Raw genomic sequence first — 17,042 nt, 5'->3', positions numbered from 1 at the left:
GCCTTTGGACTTCACTCACAGCTACTCCAGTCTACTCAGAGCTACTCCAGTCCATCCGCATTTTCTAAGTTCACATCACGGGGAGCTGGGGTTGGGTTTCCCACCCTTCCTCTGAGAAGACCTCTGGGATTATTACGCAAATTGATCCATCCTTCTTAGAGCTCCCCTTGACATCAAGAAGTGAAGCAATCTTCTTATTGAAAAATAAACAAAAAAATCGACTTATAATACACCACTTTCCCCTGCTCATCTGTGTATTTGCATAATGATCACTGCAGAGAGTCCTTTCACAATAGCAGAAATCTCCAGATTGACCATGCTGCCCACTGGCATCAAGTTACAAAAACCGTGGCCCAATTACAATTCACTCAACAATCCAATAAGCATCCACTGGATTCCAGATTGTGTGTCTGTTGTGGCAGGCTCCAGACACCCAGCAGCACACACAGCAGATGAGATTCCTGCCTGTGAGACGTTTGCTGTGGGAGAGCAGAGCTGGGGAGGGAGCGGGATAGATGAGCTGGTAACTTGGAAAAAAAATTAGAAAGAACCAACAAAGTAAGAAAGGAATTAAGCAAGGGAAAAAGAGTTGCCTGGACATTGGGAATTGAAATGAGTTCAAGTCCAACGGGAAGAGTTTGCGATGGGGTCAAGCTCTTCTAGTTACAAATTGTGTGAGCCTGGGCAAGTCACTTTGATTCTATGAGCCTTGATTTCTCCATGTGCAAAATGGCACCACAGTTTCTATCTCGCTGGGAGGATGCAGCCACACGATGAATTAGGGACATTTGTCAGGGTAGGTGAGCCGGCAGGAGAGTCCTGAATCTGTCCCATGGTGCTGGGATTAGAGGCCCCTTCCTCTTTCTCTCCTATTCACCTTCTCACCCTCAGTCTTGAGCCAGGTACCTTCAAGCCAGTTACCTTCACCAGCCAGCTACCTTCACCCTCATGAGCCCATTCCCTTCTCTAGCTCGGTTTTCTTTTCTTTTTCTCTTTTTTGAGATGGAGTCTTGCTCTGTCACCCAGGCTAGAGTGCAGTGGCACGATCTTGACTAACCGCAACCTCTGCCTCCTGTGCTCAAACAATTCTCCTATCTCAGCTTCCCAAATAGCTGGGATTACAGGTGTGCACTACTAAGCCTGGCTAATTTTTGTATTTTTAGTAGAGATGGGGGTTTCGCCTTGTTGGCCAGCCTGATCTCGAACTCTGGACCTCAAGTGGTTTGCCTGCCTTGGCCTCCCTAAGTGCTGGGATTACAGGTGTAAGCCACTGTGCCTGGCCTTGACCTGTTTTCTTATTGGAAAAATGTTGCAAACATCGTTACCTTCAGCACCATCACTGTTCTAGCTACAATCTTCTAAGCACCGACTATGTGGCAGGTGTTTAACATGGGTCCCTCCAAGGTCACACAGCAAATCAATGACAAGGCTGGGCCTAGAACTTAGGTTTCTAAGTCAGAGCTTTTAAGTAGATGCATAGGTCCATGGTAATAATCTCATTTAAGACACTCTGCAGGATAGGCCTAATTGTCCCCATTTTACAGATGGGGAAAGTGAGGCTCTGGAAGGGTAAGGACTGGGTCCAAGGTCATATGGCTATGGAATGTTGAAAGTCAGCTCTTCCCTGAACTGGGGCCATTGTGCAGCAAGCTGGAGCCTCTTGGGTTCCCAGGCAATGCCCTCAAATGTGAGAGCTGTGTCTGGTTGGGCAAGGACTGAAATGGTAGAGAATGAGAGGATGATGTTATCTTCACAGACGTGCCCAAATACTGCCATTCCCAACCCTCCAGGCAGCCAGCACGTTGATTATCTGCGTGAGCTGTGGAAAATGACAGTCTTCATGACAGCACAGCATCTATTAGAAATGAAAGGGCTGAAATGATACCCATTAGCCAACTTGCCCTGGCCCTGGAAGAGCACTGGACACGGCGGGCACAGCTCGGCTTGCTTGCTCACCTACCAATTTTCTCTTTTCACAGTGAGGGGCTGTGGAAAGAGCCAGACTGGAACCCCAGCTCCCTTGTGTGACCTTGGGACATGCCAACCCTTGAATGGGAGCTTTGGATCTGCTGCCGGCCTGTCCCAGTAAGGCTGATGTCACTGAGGAAAGGGTCCTCGGCAAATGCATGCAGTAGTCAGGCAGACCTGGGATCATTTCCAGTTCTTTCCCTGACTCTCTGTGACCTTGGGTAGGTTGCTTAACCTCTCTCAGCCTCAGTTTTCTCACCTGTGGGATGGGGGTAGAAACACCCTCTTCACCAGATTATCATGAGGATTAAGTTGAGAGAACATGGAGAGAGCACCCCATGCAAGGCTTCCCCTGGGTGGATCAGGAAGTGGTTGGCTAGTGGGCTCTGGCCTGGGCAAGAGCTTCCCTGAGGAGTCCTCAGATCCTAGAGTTGGAAAGAGGCCCCAGAAGAAAGCAAGTCCCCACCCCATCCCCTATCCCACCTCCCAGCTTCCCTGCTGTTCTCCTGCAGACCGAGGCTGTTCCCACCCACAGTCATGCGTCTCCTGACTCGGTCCCTTCATGTCCCTTTCTGCTCACATGACCCCCCTGAACCACTTACCTAAAATAGCATCCCTAGCCCATCCCTGGCACCCCTTTGCTTCGCTTCATTTCCTTCCTAGCAGGCATCACCACCTGAAATGTTGTTAGCTCTCTGCTTCTGTTTGTCTATGCTTGATTCCTCTCACTGCAAAGCCAGCTTCATGAGGCCATCTTCATCTTGTTCGCCGCTGCCAGAGCTGGCACATGCAGCACTCAATGAGTATGAGTATCTGTGGTTGAATGAGTGAATGAATGGATGGATTCAGTTGCATTCAATTTGTTCCATCCCATGTATGTGGGATTACTGTATTGTGGTACAATCTAAGTCAAGGGCATTTCTCAAGTGCCTTCTCCGTGTCCTCCAGCAGAGAGATGCAGACTGGCTCAGGCATGGCCTGCCCCCGGGAGCTCACTGTCTAACAGGGAGAGACATGCATGAAAGTAGCTGCAAGGCACACCGTGCTCGAAGAATCTGTCCATGTATCAGTCAGAGTGGCGGCAACCAGGAGACAGGGAGGAATGAGGTATTGATGTTGTCAGGAGATGGGGTTAGAGTTGTTCCTAGCTTGGCCCTGCCACTCACTCTCTAGAAGTTCACTCATATTCCAAAACCTCTCAGTTTCCTCATCTGTAAATTGAGACTAGTATTAGGAACACTTATTGAGATTTACTCTATGCCAGGCATTTTTCTAGATTTGTTTGCATTTATTTTCTCATTTAATTCTCTAAACAGTAACTATTATGACTCCTTCTAAGAAATGGTAGAGGTTCACAACCAGCCTGGTCAACATGGTGAAACCCCGTCTCTGGGATTTAGCTGGGTGTGGTGGTACACACCTGTAGTCCCAGCTACTCGGGAGGCTGAGGCAGGAGAATCGCTTGAACCTGGCAGGCAGAGATTGCAGTGAGCCGAGATTGCACCACTGCCCTCCAGCGTGGGTGACAGAGTGAGATTCCATCTCAAAAAAAAAAAAAAAAAGAAAAAAAAAAGAAATGGTAGAGGCAAGATAGAAACCCAGAAATCCAGGCAGTATGTTGGTCTATGGAGCTCAGACCTCAACCATTACAGTCGAGCATGTCAGGGAGGCCGTGAGGAAACAGGTAAGAACCAAACTCACATTTGCAGCTGTGATGAAATACATGCCAGCTATTCACACAGAGCACTGCGTGCCTGGTGTTGTTCTAGGAATCTACGTGCTTTGCATAAATTAGTTCATGTAGCCTTTGTAATAACATCGTGAGGTGGGTACTGCTAGGAGCTCCATTTCACAGATGAGGAAACTGAGGCACTGAGAAGTTGGGTAATTTGCTCAAGGGTAAATAGCACTGAGAAGTTGGGTAATTTGCTCGAGGGTAAATAGCCCCCATTAGGTGAAGGCTAATACCAAGAGCCCAGAATCGTTCCAGACACTTCACACGTATGGATTGTTCAGGCCTCAGTGCTGGAGGAAGTGAGGCACAGAGAGGTTGGTTCCTTACCCACAGTAACCATAGCCAGGCCTCAAGCCAGGTAGTCTGATTTCAGAGTCCCTGCTTCTAAACATGAACTCTGACGTGAAATCCTATTCTGGATACAGTGACCAGTGCAGAGTACAGGCTCCCTAAGTATTGACCCTTAAGACACAGTCCCCCTCGGAGGCTATAAAACGGGTTCTGGGCTCCTGAGGCCCTAGAGAAGCCCCAACAAACTGCTGCGCGTGCCTTGTCAGAGCTCAGAGCTGCTCCCAGCAAGTCTTCCAGGAACCTCTGGCTGATCTGGCCTGCCCAGAGTGCCCACGCAGGCACTAGAACACACGGTGAGTAAGCCAGGCCCTGCTGACCTGGACGCTGAGCCTCAGGACCTCCCAGGGCCACGTCATGTTCCCCTCCAAAGTCAACAAGGCCCTGGGCTGGCCCCCTTTCTGGAAAATCAGCAGGGCTCACTGCCCTGTGCTGGCCTCCTCCAAGCCCGTCCAGCCGTGGGACTGTGGGAAGGCAGCTCTGGCTTTCTGAGCACCCTAGCCCCACCTGGGCCCAGACCTCACAGCTACTCAGAGCCTCCCCTGGCTGCTGCTCCGTGGAGCGCATTGCAGAAAGCCAAGGACACCATCTCCCTTGGACTTGCTTGAAGTAGCAGCAGCAGCGGGTCCTGGTCACTGAGCCCTCTGGACACGCCCCCACCGTAACCCTCACATTTGCCCCACTTCACCGGTGAGAAAGCTGGGGTTCAGCAAGGCTGAGGGGGCTTACGGAAGACTGCCTGCTGTCTCATGAGAGAGTAAGTGGTGGAGCGGGGACTGAGTTCGTTCCTCCTGCAGGCTCTTCCTATGAAACCACACGCACTTCCCAGATGCCCCCACCAGTCAAAGGACACTCCAGGGGTATTTGGTCATGGCTGCCAGGTCCTGAACGCAGGGGCTGTTAGGTAGACAGTGGCAAATATAAGTGGTTTGGGGAGACCTGCCCGTAAACCAACAGTGACACAGAGCAAATGCGAACTGTGGCCAGAAGAGAAACCCCACACAGCCTGGAAGAGGCGGTGCCTGGGCAGGGTCTGAGAGATGACACGTAACAGGAGAAAGGGCAGGAAGGGCACTTCAGACCAGGGGGTGGGGTGGCAGAAGATTAGAGATTTAGGGGCTTGAGGGGACTCTGAGTTCGATGCAGTACACAGTGGGAAGGAGAGGGCGGAAGCCACGAAGCCAGAGAGGCTGGTGGGGACAGGGCCTGGCTGGCGAGGGACTTCCCATGCAGCAGGGTCAAGGCCCGGGAGATCTCGGGTGGTCGCGCCAGCTCCTGGTCCCCACTTGATTCCTCCAGGAATCCCAGGGTATAAGAGGCTTCTCAAATTATAAATCCTATGGCATGACTTTATAGCGGAAGCCCCTGAGAGGTGATTGGCCTAACGTTCCCCAGAAGAAATGGACTCACCCGGGTCACCTGACTCCAAGGGACATCCTGTCCCTACAGGGCAATCTTGCTGCCCTTTCTCCTTCCTTGGGGGTGAGTTTCTGCTTGATTACTGTGGGGGGTGATCAGGGCTCCCAGCCCTAGGGATTCCCCTGGCAACTGTGTTGACCAGGCTCTGCCCACATCACCTGCACGAGGGAGTTTCCCTGTCTTTGAAATCAATACAAACAAACCCTAAACAGAAACTGCTCCACACCTGAGCTCCAGGTAAACGCAGCTGGAACCAGTGAGGGATACACACTTTTTGGCTCACATCCAAGAGAGGAAAGGACGCTGTTTGAATAACTCCCCTGTACAGGTGCCCAGCGATTTACAATTTGCAAAGTTCTTTCCCCAGACATTCCGCCCTTTGAGCCTCATATCTGTCCTAAGAAAGAGGTGTTGCCCATTTTATAGAGGGGAAACTGAGGCCTGAGAGGTAAATTCAAACACTCAAGGTGACACAGTAAGTTGATGATGGATCTAGGCTTGGAAACAAGTAGCTCCCGGAGGCTGTACGTGTGGGTCATCTCTGATTTGTGTGGTGGTCAAAGCCAAGAGCCATTTAGTCTGAGTGGGAGGGAGGAAGTACTATTGAGGCTAATCTTTTAAAGATGTGCGGCAGTCACCAGGCAGAATACAGGAGAAGGCATTCTGGGCAGAGGAAAGAGCACAAGCAAAGGCCTGGAGGTAGGAAGGCAGGTTATCAGTTCAGGAACAGTGAAGGCTCCAGCAGGACTGGTACACAGCGAGCGTGGGGGTCCGAGAGCTGGCACCCCTTCTTTTCCAGAGGCCTCTTCCCGATTCCTGCCTCCCGGCTCCTCTTTCATCATCTGCTCCGCTTCGTCATCAGTGTTCGGATCTGTCTCCCCTATCATCCTGGGAGCTCTTGGAAGTCAAGGACCCTGCCCAATTCATATCTGTGTCCTCAGGGCTGGCCAGGCACAGAGAGAGAGAGGAAAATGAATGAATGAATACATACTGCAGCTCCATAAACAAAATAGCTTTTAACACTTTTTTGAACACCAGCCGTGGGCCACCAGGCACTCAGCTAACTGCTTTTACTTGTATCATCAATTTCATCCCTGTGAGACCTATGCTATTCAGTTATTATCATCATCATCTCCATTTTACAAATGGGGAAACAGAGGCACATTGAGGTAAAGAGCTTGAACAAAGTCACAAAGCCCACAGATGTCTTGGGCGTTATGATTCCAACCCAAACCACCAGGCTCCCCTGAGCGATTCTGCACACTCTCGGCCATGTGGAGAGATGCTCTCCTGCACAGACTTGCACACAGACCCAGATATGCACGGAAGCATGAATGCCCAGGCCACAGCCCACGCTCCTGGATGCCCACACCTCCTCTGTTTCAGCCATACCTTGGCAGAGTGAAGGATCTCACAGGGCTGGGTGGGGTTGGAAGGAGTCAAGGACACTCTGAGACTGGGTCACCCCTTTCTTCTCTGGGGATGCAGAGTTTATCATTCGACACCCCTAGTTTTGTCAGGACTGTGGAAAGCCTTTCTTTTCCCAAGTCTCCTGTTCCCTCTCCCACACACACACTCCCCTGCCACAAAATAATAATTCCCTGTGTCCTAGAGGAAGCAAAGAGCTCCCATCTGCCGCTGGTGCACTGTGGCTTGCGTTGGACTCCTTAGAGACAGGAGCCCCTCAGCAAGGTTCATCAGGGTGCCCAAGGTCACCCAGAGGGTCTGTGGTGGAGAGGGAGTTCTGACAGGTGTGCCAGACCCTCCAGCCCACTGCATCCCTCACTGCCCGCCTCTCACCAGGATCCCCCAAGCCCTCTTTAAGGTCTGACAGAAGAAAATTCAGCCCCAGGGAGCAGGGGAGGGATGAGAGAGGAGAGGACCTTGCCTGTGGTCCCACAGCCAGGATAGAGGGAGCTGGAACCAGGGCTGGGGGTGCCTGCGGGGTGCAAGAGCATATTCCCAGCCAGAACTGAACTGGGGAAACCCTGCCTGCATTGGCCCTCCTCCCCAGCCCAGCTTCAAGGCAGAAAGAGATGCTGGGAGGGGGGACCCCACTGGTGTCAGATGTCCAGACCAGACCCGCAGCTCCCAGCAACCAGAGCTCAAGTTTGTGTGCCCTGTGTCTATGTGTCCCCTGCTGGCATTCCCAGGTGTGGATGGTGGCGGGACAGGTGTTCCCTCATGTGTGGCTGGGTCTAACATTAGACCCACAGACCTGTTTGCATATGTGCCTGTGGGTCTAATGTTACCCCTGACACCCTCACGCGAGCCCGTTTCCCCCGGAAGTTCATTTGATGCCCACCGCCGGGCTGTGAGGGGAACGGCAGGAGTCGAGAGAGGGGAGGCTTCAAGGGGAAGGGGGACCTCAGCAAAGCGGGGCTCCTGACAGCCCAGGGTGGGGGTGCACGTGTGTGTTCATGTGCGTGTATGCCCGTGTGTGTGGACACGCGTGCACTGTCTTTAGAGGGGACTGGAATTGACGCTCCCCGGGGTCTCTCCTGGCTCTGCCCCTGCTCCGGCAGGGCTGTGAGTGTCGGGGATCTGGGGTCTGGGTGGCCGCGAGGGTGCCTGTGAGTAAGAATATGCCTGCAGAAAGAGGCGGCCTGTGTGCTGCAGCGCGTCCCTGAGCCCCCGAGTCTGGGAGCGGCTCAGAGGCGGCTCCGCTCCGGGTCCCCTGTCCCTTCGGCAGAGCCCGGGGCCGGCGTTGGACACAGCGCCACCTTGTGGGGCCGCAAGGAGGCTCCGAGGCACCTCCGGGAGCCGCAGGCCACCCTGGAGAGAAAGCGGGATGGGGAAGAGGGCCCGGGAGGGGCGGGGGGACCCGGGAGGCCCAGCCACCCACCCACCGTGACAGGCGCCGCGGCCGAGTGGCGCCGGTTTCCAGGCCGGGAAGAGAGCCAAGGTGCTTCCCTGCGGTTTTCCTCCTCCATCCCAAAGCGGCCCCGAGTCCTGCCTGTGACGGTTGACTAGGGGAGATAGACAGCAAACAAGTCTTTAGGCTGAGATAAGCGAGGCGTAATCCTTCGTTCCGGTTCGCCCCAGTTTACCTGGGACTGGGGATTCCCGGGACATGGGAATCTCCGTTTTAAATGAGAAAAGTCCTGGGCGAACAGGGGCTGGTCAGTCCCCCTAGAGGAGCGAGTGTGGCAAAGTGGAGACAACGGGATCCTTGCCTGGCCTGGGGTCCCCCCAGCAGGGGTCTTGCAGCTGCAGACTCCGAGCACCATCCCTGCCGGCCTGCGGGTTTCGTCACCATCTCCATGGTACTTGGTGGCTCCCGATCTGGTTCTCCACCGAAATCTCCCACGCTGCAGTCCCTCACCCACGCGCAGCCACGCCCTGTGCCTCTCACGGTATCGGTGCTCCCTCTTGTCGTCTCCATCCCCAGGCTGTTGGGCTGGTCTTGGACTTCTCCCTCTCCCCCAGGTGTCAGTCATGCCCAGCCCTGTCAGCCCACATGCCACCATCTCTCCAGTCCTCTCCTTTCTCTCTGGCCTCACTGCCGCCACCAGCCCCCACAGCTCGCGGCCTCCAGCCATGCCCCAAGTTCATCCAGACCACGGCTGAACGAAGGATGAGGGGGATGCCAGCTTGCACTGGTCCCAGGTTCTAGGTCCAGGAATTCTTGCTCTGGCACCTGGACATGCCGTCTCCACCTACCCCGCACTGCAGGGACAGTGAGGGTGACATCTGCCTCCCGCAGGGGCTTTTTCTGGACAGGCTGGCCATGGCCTCTCCGGCCTCCTCTACTCCACTCCCACACCCCAGCAGAGGGACCTAAATGATCAGGCCGGCGGCGGTCCCCCATTGCCCGCAGGGTGAAGCCCTCCAGCCTGGCTCACAGGTCCTCACCGCTCTGCCCTTCGCTCTTGCAGAGACGCCTCCAGCCAGTGCTCTGCCTGCACCTGCCCAGCTGCTGTGCTCTGTGGAGAATGATGCTGGTGTGTGGTGATGGCGTGTGTGTGGGGGGGGAGGTTGTGATGATGCGTGTGGTGCCTGTGGGTGGTGGTTGTGATGGTGTATGTGGTGATTATGTGCATAGCGGTCATGAAGGTGTGTGTGGTGGTTGTGATGGTGTGTGGTGATTGTGTGTGTGGTGGTTGTGATTGCGTGTGTGGTGGCTGTGATGGTGTGTGTGGTGATTGTGTGTGTGGTGGGTGGGATGGTGTGTGTGGTGATTGTGTGTGTGGTGGGCGGGATGGTGTGTGTGGTGATTGTGATTGAGTGTGGGTGGCTATGATGGTGTGTGTGGTGGTTGCGATGGTGTGTGGTGATTGTGTGCGTGGTGGTTATGGTGTGTGTGGTAGTTGTGATTGTGTGTGTGGTGGCTGTGGCGTGTGTGGTGGTTGTGATGGTGTGTGGTGACTGTGTGTGGTGGTTATGGTGTGTGTGGTGGTTGTGATTGTGTGTGTGGTGGTTGTGATGGTGTGTGGCGATTGTGTGTGTGGTGGTTGTGATGGTGTATGGTGACTGTGTGTGTGGTGGTTGTGATGGTTGTGACTGCATGTGTGGTGGCTGTGACGGTGTGTGTGGTGATTGTGTGTGTGGTGGGTGGGATGGTATGTGTGGTGATTGTGATTGTGTGTGTGGTGGCTGTGATGGTGTGTGTGGTGTCTGTGGTGGTTGTGATTGCATGTGTGGTAGCTGTGATGGTGTGTGTGGTGATTGTAATGGTGTGTGGTGGTTGTGATTGTGTGTATGGTAGCTGTGATGGTGTGTGTTGTGGCTGTGATGTATGTGGTGATTGTGTGTGTGGTGGTTGTGATGGTTGTGATTGCATGTATGGTGGCTGTGATGGTGTGTGTGGTGATTGTGGTGGCTGTGATTGTGTGTGGTGGCTGTGGTTGTGTGTGGTGGCTGTGATGATTGTGTGGTGGCTGTGATGGTGTGTGTGGTGATTGTATGTGCGGTGGCTGTGATGGTGTGTGGTGATTGTGTGTGGTGGTTGTGATAGGTGTGGCGGTTGTGATGGTGTGCATGTGTGGTGGCTGTGATGATGTATGTGATGGCTGTAATGGTGTGTGTGGTGACTGTGTGTGTGGTGGCTCTGATGATGTGTGGTGATTGTGTGTGTGGTGCTTGTGATGGGTGTGGTGGTTGTGATGGTGTATGTGATTGCTGTGATAATATGTGTGGTGGTTGTGTATGTGGTGGTTGTGATGGGTGTGGTGGCTGTGATGCTGTGCATGCATGATGGCTGTGATGGTGTGTGTGGTGGCTGTGATGGTGTGTGTGGTGATTGTGTGTGGTGGTTATGATGGTGTGTGTCGGGGGGTTGTGATGGTGTGTGTGGTGGCTGTAATGGTGTGTGTGGTGATTGTGTGTGTGGTGGTTGTGATGGTGTGCGTGTGTGGTGGTTGTGATGGGTGTGGTTGTTGTGATGGGTATGGTGGTTGTGATGGTGCACATGTGTGGTGGTTGTGATGGTGTGTGTTTTTGAGGTTCATCAGCATTGTAGCATGTATCAGGACTTCATTCCTCTTTATGGATGAATAATATTCCATTGTGTGGATGACCACCACGAATTGTCCACCCATTCCTCCACTGATGGACACTTGGGCTGTTCAAGCTTACTTTTGACCTCTCTAGCTATGTTCATGCAATGGCGTGGAGGGCACAAGAATGGTGAAAGACGGGCTGGGGAGTGTCTCAGTGATGTGAGCCTAGGACAGTGGCCATGGGAAGGACAATGCCACTGATTTAGAAGGAAGGAGGGCTGGGCGCGATGTCTTGAGCCTCCATTCTCAGCAACTCAGGAGGCTGAGGTGGGAAGATAGCTTCAGTTCAAGAGTTCGAGGCTGCAGTGAGCCGTGATCATGCCACTGTATAGCAGCCTGGGTGACAGAGCAAGACAGCATCTCTAAAAATAAAAATAAAATTTAAAAGAGAAAGCACATGGTTGGAAGGTGGGGCTGGAGGGAAGAGTGAAAAATGTCTCCCAAGTTTATGGCTCATGAGTTGTATGAATGGTGGTACCGTTCTTGGTATAGGGGAGGAGGGGACATTTAAGGAGCAGACTCCAATTTCGTTTGAACCTTCCTTACAAGTCTGAGGTGCCTGTGGACCATCCAGGTGGAATTGGCCCCCAGGTAGTTGTGCGGATGGGGAAAATCAGGGCAGAAGCTGGGCTCTGACAGTCATCAGCATGTAGCTGAGATGATCAGGAGAGGCTGTGTATCGTGGGGAGAGGAGGGGCACGAGAGCAGGACCCCCGAGGATCCGCTTTTCCCTGTGCTCTGGAAGGCAGATCCTGATCCTCTTGCTTATCACTGAGTCACTAGGCTCAGGCCCAGTGACTGACACAGAAAAAGAGCCACTTAAATTATAGCTGGATGAATGAAGAGGAGCCACAAAAGCCCAAGACCTAGGAGGGTAGTGGCGATGTGACAGCCACCCATCTGGGAAGGGACCCATAGCCTTGATTCATAACTGGGAAAGAGGACAGCACTGGTGACCTGGGCAGGTGAAGATGGGGCCGAGGAGGAGTTGAGGAGAGGAGTTAAGACAGTGACAGTCATGGCTCCCTGGAGAAGTGTGGCCTTTCTTGAGTGGAAGAGAGGCAAGCAGGAGCTGGAGCGCCGGTGGGGGTAGAACGGACTGATTTTGTGGATGGTGACCCTGGTTTTCCTCTGTTTGGTTTTGTTTGTTGCGGATGGAAAGGCTTTAAGTGCATTTAAATACTGATGGGAAAAGCTAAGGAAGGGTAAGAGGTGGATACTGAAGTAAAGAGAGGCCTGTCACAGAGTGGGAGGCGGGGGCTGGGGCACAAGGGGAGGGGCGGGCAGTGACCGGACGCACACGCCTCTGAGAACACGACAGTGAGGCTTGTGTTCCCGCAGGGAGGAGGGTGAGGGAGCTCCTGTGCGATGCTTTAATCGTTTGTGGCATGGAAGGCAAGGCCATCTGTGAGTACAGGAGGTGAGGGTACGGTTGGAGGGCGGAGGCAAGGGGAGAGCCCCTCAGCTGCTCCGGAGGGGCCCAGGAATGGGTGAGCCACCCAGATTCCGTGGAAGGAATAAGTGGGTCTGGAGACTAGGAGTATGTGATGGTACCGACCCACCGCCCAAGGGACATTTCTGCGAGTGGCTCAGTGATCCCTTGAGTCAAGGTGGCTGACTCACATTTCTGCATCCCCAGTGCTCAGCCTCCACCTGGCACAGACCAGGAAGCATAGTGCCCAGTGGGCATGCAGTCAGATTTGCAGAATGGTGCAAAGACATGGTAATCCCAAGAACGCTTGCAGGAGAGCTTGGAGAGGGGTGAGGGAGCCAAAAGGCCTCCTCTGAGCAGCTGGGCCGTGGTCGGGAGGCCCAGATCTGGCTGAGTGACCTTGGCTAAGTCCTCTCCCCTCTCAGGCATTTCAGCTGCCACTCTTGGAGGAGGACCTGTAGGGACTGTACTGCACCCTTCACTCGCTGCATTCCACCCCTCCAGCCCCCAGCCTACCTTCAGATCTCACCCCAACCCTACCCAACTCTGCCCTTACTGGATGCTGTGACCTGGCTCTCTGCAGAAGAAAGAGCTTTGTTTGACCTTGGGAAATACCGCTAGTCGCCCCCGTTTTTCAGTGGCCCTGGGAAGTAGGTGTGTGCAGATGGGATAACTAGAAGCTTCCAGCTACTCTACCCGAGTTTCTAGGACTTCAAAATTAGTTTTCTTCTCCTCTCCTCAAGCTGAGATTTGTAATAAGCCCCAGGCACATCAGATGGGAGGGGGCAGGAAGGCATCTGAGAAAAGCTGAGAGACACCAGGACCACGGAACCCCAGAGTGAGCCCTGTGTGCAGATGGTTCAAAGGACGCCTGCGCGAAAGAAGACTTAGGTTCTGGCTCCAGCTTTGCCTTCAGCTCACTGTCTGACCTTGGCCTCAAACCTGAGCATGCCCAGGGTCAGAACTCTGGGGACTTTGTTAAAGGGGGGTTGTTGATTGTTAGTCCCAGCCCCAGCATTTCTGATTTAATAGGCCTAAAGTGGAGCCCAAGACTTTTCATTTTCTAACAAGTGCCCAGGTGATGGGAGGCTGCAGGTGGAGAGACCCCACGTTGAGAATCACTGGCAGATTCACTTTCCCTGAGTCTGAAGGGAAGTTCCCCTCTCAACGGGGAGATCACACTGGCTCCTGCTACCTCTCCCCAAGGGGTGCTGTGAGGGTCAAATGAAAAAGCCAGATGAATTAAGAAATTTCTGAGAGTTGGTTGGGACCCAAAGATCCACCTGCTTTGAACTCCCCATTTGACAGGAGAGGCAACTGAGGACCAGAGATAGCACAGAAGAAGGTCACAGTCCAATCAGAAGATGACAGCTGGAACTAGGTCCCAAGTAGCCTTCCTCCTGTTCTAACCCCAGCCTAAAAAAAGAGTTCAGTGTCTTGTCTTTCAGAGGAAGTGACCCTACGTGGAATTTGTGGCAGATGCTGGAAGGGTCCTGCCTGCGTCCCTTGATGTTCACCATCCCTGTGCATGCCAACCTGACAACCTCTAAGTGCCAGCCCCTGCAACTCTGCCTGAGGACTTTCTCTGGCTTCGGAGCCAGGCCTGGCCTGCATGCACACAGAAAGTTGTCAGCAAGCGCTAATGTTCGTTCTTCTGCATCAAATTCCAGACAATTCCTGGTGGACTGATACCCCAGCTCCCTCGCCCCTTGATAGGGACACCAGTAAGACTTGTTGTACTCTATCATGCAGAAATCCTCAGTGGAATTGAGCCCTGGCTGGTTATAGCAAAAATCGGCTTGATAACACACCCTTTGTTGGCTTCTTTTCCTCCCTGTTTCACCTTCCAACACCTCTACAAGTGCCTCCTCTGACTCACCTCTCAAACCACTTGTCTCAAATAGTCCTTTTTAGAGCCTGTTTCTGGAGAAGCTCAGCCTCAGACAGAATAATAATAATACCGGTAACAGCCATTAATTCATTGAGTACCTATGATACGCCAAACATTGTGTACAAGTGATCTCATTTGATCTTCCTGACAGCCTTCCAAGTGGGTTTCATCACCTGCTTGTCACTGTTGAGGTTGCTCAGGTTCTGAGAGGAGAGGCGGCCTGACCAAGAACTCTCCAACTAAGAAGCTGTAATCCACAAGGGGGCGGGCAGGTCAGCCCGACTCCACACTGTGCTTTGTAGGACTGGGAGTTAAGGAACCTGGTTTCCTCTGTGGGGGCTCAGCCTTAGCCCCTGCTGCCCCTGGGCAGTCATGACCAGAAAGAAGGCAGTGTGGGCCACCAGGATAAGGAATCTTTGCCCCGACGCTGTCCTCACTGCAGGCACCATTAATAGCAGCAGCAACGGGACTCCTTCCAAAGTCCTCACTAACTGAGAATACTGATGAAGAAAGAGCCAGAGGGTGGAGAGGAAGAACCGGCAAATATGGTGACTGCAATTGACAGGCTAGCTTGTGGCTTCTGAGAAGGCTAAGTTTCTGCTTATGTAGAAGTGGGGCTCAGGGTCATTGTCTTTTTGGCAAAAATGGGACTCCATTTTGTAACCACAAGCCAGTGAAGCCAGGCGATATTTCTGTTTCATCTAATACATTCTAATTTTTTTTTTTTTTTTTAGACAGCGTTTTGTTTCATCGCCAGGTGCCCGGCTGGAGTGCAGTGGCGCGATCTCGGCTCACCGCAACCTCTGCCTCCCAGGTTCAAGCATTCTCCTGCCTCAGCCTCCTGAGTAGCTGGGACTACAGGCGTGTGCCACCACGCCCAGCTAATTTTTGTATTTTTAGTAGAGACAGGGTTTCACCATGTTGGCCAGGATGGTCTTGATCTCTTGACCTGGTGATCCGCCTGCCTCATCCTCCCAAAGTGCTGGAATTACAGGCAAGAGCCACCGCGCCCAGCCTCATTCTAATATGCTTATGGGGACAGAATGTGGTCTTTGTCTATGGAAGTGCAATATTTAGCTTTTGGTTCAAGTTTCAAAGTATGTTTCCATAGTAAATAATTTTGTTACATAAAAAGAAAACTATTTGAGTAATAGTGAAGTCATATACTCACGTATAGAAAAATAAGCTCCCTCGGTGGCACTCAGGGCCCATGTTAGACCTCACACTGGGCCCATTTTCACTGGTAAGAGCTTTGAATGTGTCTTCCTGTGTCTAGCCTCAGTTTCCTTGTGTGTGACAGGCGAGGCAGCTAAATGGGCCCCATGCCCTCGGAGGTCCCAGGTTTGACAGGGCCTGTGGCTCTCCCTCGGGGCCACTTGGTAAATCTGGGCAGGTTTCTGCCCCAGTCTAGCCTAGAAGCAGATCTGTAATTGAGCCTGCAGGGTCACTGTGACAGGCACAGCTCATACATCTCAGCTGAGGGAGCAGCCCAGGGAGATAAACTGTGCTGCAGCTGAGTCTTCCCTTGCACTCTGGAAACAGCCTGTCTCTGGGGTTAACCTGCAAAGAATGGGGAGCTGCCAAAACCATTCCCCATGGATGAGACATGCAGTGGGGTGGGCGTATGAGGACCCAGTCCATGTCTGGTGAGGAAGAAGTGGTTGCAGAATGGTGTTTGCTCTTCAGAGCTCATGAACACAGGCGCAGGATGCTTTCAGTAAAACAGTGGCTTGGTCAGAATGAATGCATTATCATGGGATATTTATCTGCCTCTCTTCTCCCCTGGGGACTGAAGCCAGAGACCGCATCTGGGTCAACTAGCTGTGCCCAGCACAGGGATGGGTAGATGGTACGCATCACCAAATACAAATCACAGAAAATAATAAGAGGTAGCCTATATTGAATGAGCACTTATTCTATGCCAGGCCCTGTGCCCATCATTCTTTGTGTATTATTTATTCTTCGCAACAATCCCAGGAGGGACCTTCATGATACAACTGAGAAAACACCTCCGCAGTGCAGAGATGTTGACGAAATTGTCCAGAATCACTCAGCTAGTAAGTGGTTGAGCCAGGCCTTAAACTCAAGCAGTTTAGCTCCAAAGCTTGGGGTCTGATCCACTCTGTGACATGATCAGTACAGTAATGATGACAACAACAAGGAAAGCTCACTGTGTCACGTACCTGTCAAAGGGCGCATGAGAGGGATTGATCAAAGGTGAGCAGGAGACCACAGGCAGCCTGGCAGAGGGAATATCAGGTGCAAAGACAAGGGGTTGAGGAGTCATTGTGTGTTTGGGGAATGATGACACAGTTGGAAAGGCTGAGGTGTAGAAAGGGCGCTGAGAGGTGAATCTGGGGAGGGGGGTGGGGGCCAGATCACTGCAAGCCTCAAGAGTCAAGCTCAGGGGCATGAGTTCTAGCCAGTGGGCCAGGGCAGCCACTGCAGGTGTTAAGCAGGGCAGCGATATGGCCAGGTGTGAGGACCACACCACCTCTCACCAGCTCTGTGACCTTGAGCAAGTCACTTCTTCTTTTGGAGCCTCAGTCTCCTGATCTGTCAACTGGGAGTGATTATCACCTGCATGTCACTGTTGAGATTGCTTGGGTTCAGACAGAAGAGGCGGCCTGACCAAGAACTCTCAACTGGGAAGCTGTAATCCACAAAGTGGGTGCAGGTAAGTCAGACTCCACTCTGTACTTTGTAGGGCTGGGAATCAAGGAACCTGGGTTCTCTCTTTATAGCCTT

The sequence above is a fragment of the Saimiri boliviensis genome, chromosome 11 (genome assembly GCF_048565385.1).
Source record: "Saimiri boliviensis isolate mSaiBol1 chromosome 11, mSaiBol1.pri, whole genome shotgun sequence".
NCBI classification, from domain to species: domain Eukaryota; kingdom Metazoa; phylum Chordata; class Mammalia; order Primates; family Cebidae; genus Saimiri; species Saimiri boliviensis.
This window is presented reverse-complemented; position numbering follows the sequence as displayed.